Source organism: Cynara cardunculus, assembly GCF_001531365.2.
Source record: "Cynara cardunculus var. scolymus isolate 2C chromosome LG 3, CcrdV1, whole genome shotgun sequence".
Lineage (NCBI taxonomy): Eukaryota > Viridiplantae > Streptophyta > Magnoliopsida > Asterales > Asteraceae > Cynara > Cynara cardunculus.
Genome location: NC_037530.1, coordinates 35,813,737 through 35,822,652, shown reverse-complemented (window position 1 = coordinate 35,822,652; position 8,916 = coordinate 35,813,737).

Genomic DNA, 8,916 nt, shown 5'->3' with positions numbered 1-8,916 from the left:
TACGCACAATCTACTTGCAATTTTGAGTTTTAAGTAATATGTATTAATAAACAGTACTTTACGCATAAAAAGTGATTTTTAAGAGTTTTTGTTAAATACATTATAATATAGTATAGATATATATATATATATAATTATATATATTATCGACTACGTATGCAGATAAAGATTCAAAAACTATGTGTATAAAAACGATATAATCATTCAATAAATATGATTTAATGAGACTCTTTATTTCATAATTTATAAAGTCAAAGTATATTTGTATGTGATTAACTCAACTGACAATAAGACTTAGAATTTTTTTAGCATCGTTCTTAGAAGTCACCGATTTAAATCCTACAATACCATTAAGCATTTGTTTGGTTTGAAATATTGTTTTTTAAGGATTGGGATTGAAATGAATTTGAAATTATCGGTATGTTTGATTTTATCGGATTTAAAATGGAAGTGGGTTCAATTATTTATAAATATTTTTTTTAAAATATATAGACAATTAAATTACATTTTTATTAATTGATTATTACACAACAAATGTTCTAACATTTTTTTAAAACCTTATTGCATACAATCTTATGAAATCCCAAGCATCCTGTAAGGATTTCAGAATATATGGTTTTTCAACTCTCCCTAGTGGTCCAAATAGATGTGCGGGGCTAGATGATATGAACCCAAAAAATCAAACTTATATTACTTTTTTTACTATTTTACTCGAAACATATTTGACTGAATCATGGATTCGATAAGATACGATTTTATATTTGTCTTTCGTTTGTTGAAAAATATTTCCTAAGTCAACATGTTTGTTGAGCGTGTTATTCGAATTTATATTTTGTTCCTAGTAATTTATTAATCAAAAATAACTATAAGATGTGAACTTACGGGTGCTTATTACCGATGCAACACCGGAATAAGTCAATAAGTTGTTTTTATAAGCAATCCCAAACACCCCGTAAATATTTTGAAGCTAAAATATATCGAAATGCGACAAAATTTGACTTGGCTTCAACTTGTTGAAACAATGATTCAGTGTAACAGATGTTCAATTCTTCTTATTTTGTATTCACTGTGGTAACTGGTAAATCTTGTAACTATTAATGACGTGGTTGTCAAATTGGTCAAGTTAGATTACAATTTCTGGTCACGTGAAAAAATATCACATCACTAACAACTCATGCCACACAATCTAAAACTTCACAGTACTAGAAAACAAGGTATTAACGACGAAAATTAATAACAGAAAAAATCTCTCACTAATCAACGAGGAAAAAATCAAAAACCAATTTCCTCACTGATTCCTCGATGAAATGGCCAAGTTACCACCATCACTAACTATTAGTGCTCCTATTATTACATTATGCATGAATTCATAAAATATCACAATTCAAAGGCAATTTTGAATAACTACAAGATGGGCAAAAAAAAGCATCCAAAGAAAAACTTAATGCTTAGGACCACCTTCAAAAAATAACAAGAGCAAATAAACCCTCTTTTTTAAAAGCGTATTTGAACGACGAACGGATTTACAGAATCTAATCGATACAGAACAAAGTGAGAATTTGTCTGTAATCGTTATAAACTCGTTCTAAACAATATCAACACGATAAAATTGAGGAATGTGCTTTGGAAATTCTTTACCAGTTCCATACCAACACTCATAAACATAAAGCTCAATTTTTTAGTCTGTTTTCGGTGCATTTAGGAACCCTTTTTAGATTAAAACGAAACATTAAAAATGTAAAATGAAAAATTTGATGTTAATATAATTAAAATAACAATAATTCTTTTTTTTTTTTTAATTTGTAAGGGTGTCCGGGCCAAAGCCCGACTAATCCCCGGCAAATTTGGAGGCTAAACATGGTCTCACTTAAATGTCGCTAACACTCCCCTCCCAGGGCTCGAACTCGGGTTCATGACTATGCCATGCCCAAGCCTTTACCACTAGGCTGGAAGGTCTTTGACAAATAACAATAATTCTAATAAACACTTACCGACATATTTCATTTAAAAGTTCTAATAATCATTCAAACACTGGAAGACATGTAATTCGTTATATTGATTTAATAGTTTAAAATTATAAATAACCAAGTAAAAAAAACTCCTCTAAATTTGTTTACGGGATAATTTTGTACCATGAAATTATTATCATTCGTTATCTTTAAGTTATCATAAATAAATCTCAACAACTTTCAAAAGTTGTTTGAAATTATCGAGAGGCATACACATGATTCCGTGGGCCTAAAAACGGATTAATCCTATAAGCAAAAAAAATCAACGCCAAAATGTCAACGTCATAAAAATGTAAAAAGTCAACCTTCGTGATTTTCATTTTCATTTTCTAACATCACTTGATTTGGTCCCATTCCCCACATACCATTAACGTGAAGGCATTTCAATCTTTTTCCACATCTTCTTCTATCTTTGATATGTATTGAGTATTCAATGTGTTAAACACTCAAGGCATGTTTACCAAATTTTCCATTAAGTTCTGTATGGATAAATTTGTCTGTCTAGATAAAAATATGTTGTTGTCTACTTTTTTACCTGAATCAATCGTCTAAATGATAATAATGACCGATCTACCCCTCAAACATGTTTGAATTTTACAGCAGTTCAATCAAACTCAAACCAAAAATCTGTTGTTCATCAAACCAAAAAGCTTCCAATCTATCAAACTATTTGAACATTAAAACATAATAATCAAACATTTGAACATCAAATTATCAAAACATAATAATCAAACATTTGAACATCAAATTATCTATACTATATTACAAAGCATTTGACAAAAACTCTTAAAAACAATTTTTTATGCATGAAGTACTGTTTATTGATACATATTACTTAATTTAAGATTACAAGTAAATTATGCGTAAGTACAACTTATTAAAGCTTCATGTTTGAATTCGTGTAACTAACTGCAGATAAACATCTCATTTTAAATATCAAAAATCTAAAATATAATTAGAATAATCATTAAGTTCTAACAAATACTTAATCATTATCTTCAAAAAAAATTATATTATCAAACTAAAAATAAAATAATGAATTAAAGAAATACACACAAAAAAATTTAAATAATTAGTTTGGTACTATTATCAATAACTTTTTTTTCAATTTTTTATAATATATCTTTATATTTTTATTTTATTCAAAAATATTAAAAATATTATCGTTTTCTCAAAACTACATAAAATTGTATAACATCGGCTGAGACAAAAAAAAATGAAACAATAAAATCGAGATATATCTCGCTGAATTGTGCGAGTACCATTCTAGTCAAAACATAATAATCAAACCATTTAAACATTAAAAAAAGCTAATGCTACAAGAAACTTAATTTGGCATCGACGGTGCAATGGGGAAGGAACAGAGCAAAGTCGATGGTCGTAAGGCAGCAATGACGAAGGAATCGAGCAGCAACGACGAAGGAGGAGCAGGGACAGAGGAGGTGCAGCAACAGAGGAGGTGCAGCAATGGAGGAGTTGGAAGAATGGAGGAGTTGCAACGACGAAGGAGGTGCAGCAACGGGGTCACTGGTCGTTGGAGATGAGCAGTAATGATTGGGAAGGAGAACTTTTCCTATGTGGCTAGGGTTTGAACTTTGATGGGAAGCGTTGGAAGGAGGAATCGACGGGAAAAATCAGTACATGTGTTGATGAAAATCGAAGGAAGAAGGTCGTACGCTGGAGAAAAGTTGTCGGGGAAGAGGTGTAGCGATGGGGAGAAGTAGAAATGAAAAGGTGTAGAGGTCGGTCGGCTAGGGTTTGAAGTGAAATGAAAGGGGGTGGGATTGAAGGGGAAGGCGTGGGATTAGGAGGTATAATTGTCAATATTCGGGCTTAATGGGGACAACACACCCCTTTCATACTGTGTGAATAAGCCCATATGTTTATCATTAAGCCGCAAGTAAACATCCATATATGGTTGTTCAATAAGCCAACATAGCCATTAAGCTGATTAAGTCAAAAGTAAACACCCCCCTCATTCTTATAAGTTTTAGCTAGATTTTTTCTTTTTATCCCAAATCTTGAGTCATTTTCTTTATTATTGTATGGAGTTAAGGGTGTGATTTACTTGTTTCTACACCAAAGGATGGTTAACTTGATCAAAATGCAGTTGTTTTATGTTGTAGCATTTATGAAGCATGATCTGTTGGAATTATGGTTTTTTGGAGGACCGCATGCATTAAGCTGTTGAATTTCATAAAGACAAGCTCTTTTCAGCTTTTGATCCAATCTAGAAGCTTACATGAATAATCTAGGGGTTAATATCTACTTTGTACTTGTCATGATTGTTCATTTTGTACTTTTTGTCTACTTTTTGGAAACCTTATCTCTTTTTAGCTTTTGTAATTTTTTCCCCTATTTTAGTATAAATAGAGACCTTTGAAACTTATTTCGTTCATCCCTCATCACATTTACATCTGACTTTATACTTAAATTCAAGTTTGCTCTCAAATTTCTTTAGATATTGTTCTTTATGTTATATTGTTGCAGTATTGCATCTTGTCTTTATTTATTTTTCTTGTCATTTACTTTCCGCTCTTTATATTCAGTCATTTACTTTCCGTAATTTTTATTTATGTCTTTACTTTATGTTATTTATTTTCCTTGTCATTTACTTTTCATAATAAGTAGCTAGTTTTATTAGCTTGGGTGTGAGACTAAGGGTGAGATTTTAAACCGAAGAAAAGTGAATATTGTTTTGCAATAACAACATTCCACTATTTCATTTAAGTTTTATAGAAACAATGACACTTCTTGACAAGTTGATCACTTTGAAAATGTTAAAGTGTCAATGGTCTTAGAGATAAGCCATTGAATGCATGTCAATCTGAAGGATATGAGAAGTAGACTTGAGAGAGTTGCTGACAAAGAGATTTTTCATTTATATTTTTTAAACTAATTAATTCTCAACGGGTTGGTCACTTGTTAAAGTGTTAAAGCGTAGTAGATTCAGAGATGAACTACTTAGAACACACACCACCTTGAATGATATGTGAATCGGCTCTAGAGAGAGTGGTTTTTAACAAAGAGATTTATTTATCCATTTATTTTGAAAACATCATTCGACACTATCTATGATCTTAATACCACATAGAGATATGGGTTGAAAGCTATAATATAGTACAATGGCAGAAGTCCGAGAGGAATACCCTCAAAATAGATGGTGGAACTAATTGTGGCTGACTACTTGTTGTAACATCCCTACATTATTGTCCGTTGGAATTTGTGTTTATGTCCCACCACGAGTCTTACACCTATGCTACTTTTATTTGTTCCGTTATTTGCAATTGTTAACTCAGATCCAATCAAAGTCTTCAAATTATCCATCTGAAGTTAGTCTTTTAACTCGAGATCTTACAACTTAAGATACATATCCCTATGGAATACGATACTTGGTACTTACCATTTTATTACTTGAAGGCGATAGTGTCAACATGTGTATACTTGCATGTGGTACCACTTAGTATTGTAGAAATACAATATTTAGATCCCACCAATCTTCTTCTCCTAATTTCTTTTCTCCAAGAGGGCATCAACAATCAATTTACAAAGAAGTAGCCCCAATTCAATCATTAGACCATCAGAATTTCGAACAAGTTCTTTACTAATTCACAGTTATATCCTCAACTTCGTGTATCTCAAGATCTTTCTTATGTGTGCTCTCTTATTTCCTTTGATGGATCCCCAATTGTGTGTTTATACTTGTGTTAGGGCTATCAACCATGTCTAATTTTGAATCATTTCAATTGTGTATCGTTATCCAACAACCATTTATGCTCTCTCTTTTCTTAAGGTTCACACATTAGCTGTTTTTGCATAGCCAAGGCTCCAATAACATGTTCGTAAAGTTCGTAGAATGTTTGTAACAGGTTCATATACACCAATGTGTTCATAAATTGTAGTTTTGAATTGATACTTTCTTTGTCTCTTTTACGAGGGACATGAGTTCCAATAGTTCTTTCTCTCTTTCTGTTTCTCTCTCTATCTCTCTTGTGGACTTTGATTGAAATCCATATATGCTTCTACTTTTTGACTAAGATGAAGGAAACTCCTTTCATTTCCGAGATTTTGATGTTGTAATGTTGAATAAAACTAATGCTCGAAAAAAATGTATGCAAAAATGGCAAAGTTGGGACTTGCATACAAACTGTTTGATGGAGTGACATACACAATATTTTGTGTTCTTGCATATCTTGGACATGATAAGTGAGGCAAATGAAAGAGACACAAGAAAAATGACCAAAATACCCTCACGTGAGGGTCTCTTAATTGGCTTGAGATAACGTCTATGAAAGGGAAAGACGAAAACGAAAACTAAATGCAAGCCAAAAGGATATATTCTTATAAATGAAGTTGAGTGACGAAAACCACTGAAATAAACAAATCAGAGAGATTGTAATTAATCTCGATTACTGAGACAAACCTTTTAATATTGTCTTGTTTTAGACCAAAACTAAATTTTATGAACCAAACACTCCCTTAGATTCATTTGTTAGTAGTGTATCTTATGATGAGACTTGTATTGCGATTTTTGCTATAAGATCTTAATTTCTGTAATTTTTCTACTCAATTTTTCTATAGCGATCATATATGTAAGTAAACCTTAACAAGCATAGATTCATTAAATTTGGTTTCCTTTTTTTCATAGTAAGATACAAATATATGTATTATGAAGCACTGATTGTGTAATCGTATTATACAATGTAATAAGATGAAAACTTTTATTGTAAACAGATAAAAGTAAATAAATACAATTTCTCATTAAAAAGGAATAACTAAATTTTATGTTTGAGCATAAATGAATAAAATACTGATCTTCTTGTGAAACAGCGGTCTCTAGAGGAAGACTTTTTCACCTACGTACTTTCTTGCTAGAATTCCCCTTGGCGTCACTCACCTCTCTTTCCCTTGCTTTGCTCCCGTTTACCACAATGGCTGTCTCGCTGTCTACTGGAGCTCGGATCCGACTCAAAGTGGGTTTGGGTCTATGTGCCCCTGCATGCCCAGAGCTAGCCTGAAAGAAAGTTCAACAAAAATAATCGACACTTGAAAGTAAGTTGAAGATTTTTTTTCCCCTAATTCATCCATGAATATACTTTTTTTCGCTAAGAAAGCCTCTACTGTGGGGGCTACTCCAATGATTACTTTTTTCTCTGTTCCTTAAAACCCATAATTTGATTCAATTAAAATCTCATTAAGATTATATACCTAAATAACCCCAATTATACTTGTATTCTCCAAAAGTTTAATTCAGATTCTCACACTATGTAAAAAAGAGAACAATAAAGAAAGAAAACAGATTAATCTACAACCATTCCTTCTGAAACTATATGTTTGAGATACAAAATCATTTTAAAACTTATTTTAAATGGTTGTTGATCAAATTTTACGCTAACCACGGGCAGAACTATGAGGCTCCAGCAGGGTCTCGTGTATCTGTTTAACTGATTTTTGTAAGTAAAATCTTTTTGAAGTATGAAACGTTAAACTTATAAAAGTATTTCGAGATGTTAAAAAATACAACGGACATCAACCGAAAAAGCCTCTCAAAAAATAACAGAAAACTACTTGACTTGAGATATAAAAAGGGCAAGGCCCAATGGATCCAGAAAGACCAATATAGAAGCCTGGTCTCTTAAACTAATTGTTAGCCCAATAAACCAATTAAATTCAAGATCGAGAAAGCTTAATTATTTAATTTTTTTTTAAATGTTATATTCGTTATAATAAAAATAGCAAGGATAATAAGAAAAGGTAATCTCCTCGGTTAGAGCTTGATATATATAAATAAAGAGAGAGATGTGAGTTATTATGCAACTTTTTATATTTGTACAACCAATACAACTCAATCTCAACTGTACATTTAATTTGATGAATATGTGATTTCATAAAAGTTTTGATTATTTCCTAATATAAAGTATTGATCATAATTAATAAGACATAGTCATCTTTCATAAATATTTAAATCATAATAAATGAACCCTCATCATTTCCAGAATATCTCAATTTATTGGGTTGCACTGGTTGTATAAATGTGATGTGTTGCATTTGAAGCGTCCTCTCTCTCTCTCTCTTTCTCTCTCTCTCTCTCTCTCTCTCTCTATATATATATATATTCAATTTCACATATCCAGTCAGTTGTTGATATTTTATCTGATTAAATAGCAGATATGTTAAAAAAAGCTTTCTTAAAAATAACCCTAAGCATGGATCTTTAGAAGATTTTGGAAAACCACATAGTTTGATTGGATATATCATTATTATTATTTAAATATTAATTAAATAAAAAGATAAGAGTGTGTTCTGATATTTGAATAAAAGAATTAATTAAAAAATTTAGTATAACTGTTTAGACGAACTTTTTACGGATTTCCAAAATATTTAAAATAATATAACCATCGGAAATGATTTTAATCTGCATCACCCCAACTTGATATATATAACACTCGTTTTCACCTGCAATCACTTTCTCATGTTCAATACTCCATAAATACAAATCCCATCAAATCAAATTTCTTCCCTGCTGTTTAATTAAAATTATAATATATTTTTTTATCATTTGGATCCATTTAACAAGTTAACTCGTTTTTTTATTTTAAAGATCAACACAACCAAGTTTCTATGAGATTGTCTTTTTCTATTAAGACATGTCTGAAATAAAATGATTGAATGTAGACGGTAAATATATCGTGCCTTATCCAATTCAGACATTTCTTGTTATTGCATAATAGTTAAGCCTAAAACAAATACTGGCATGCTCTTAAACAAAAACCAAGAAACTTAGCACAACCGAATATAAAAAAGGAAAAGTTCAAAAAAACTCAATCAACTTTAAAATTGATTATTATATATATATATATATTATAAATTTTAATTGAAAATTTTTAAAATTGATTACTATACATAT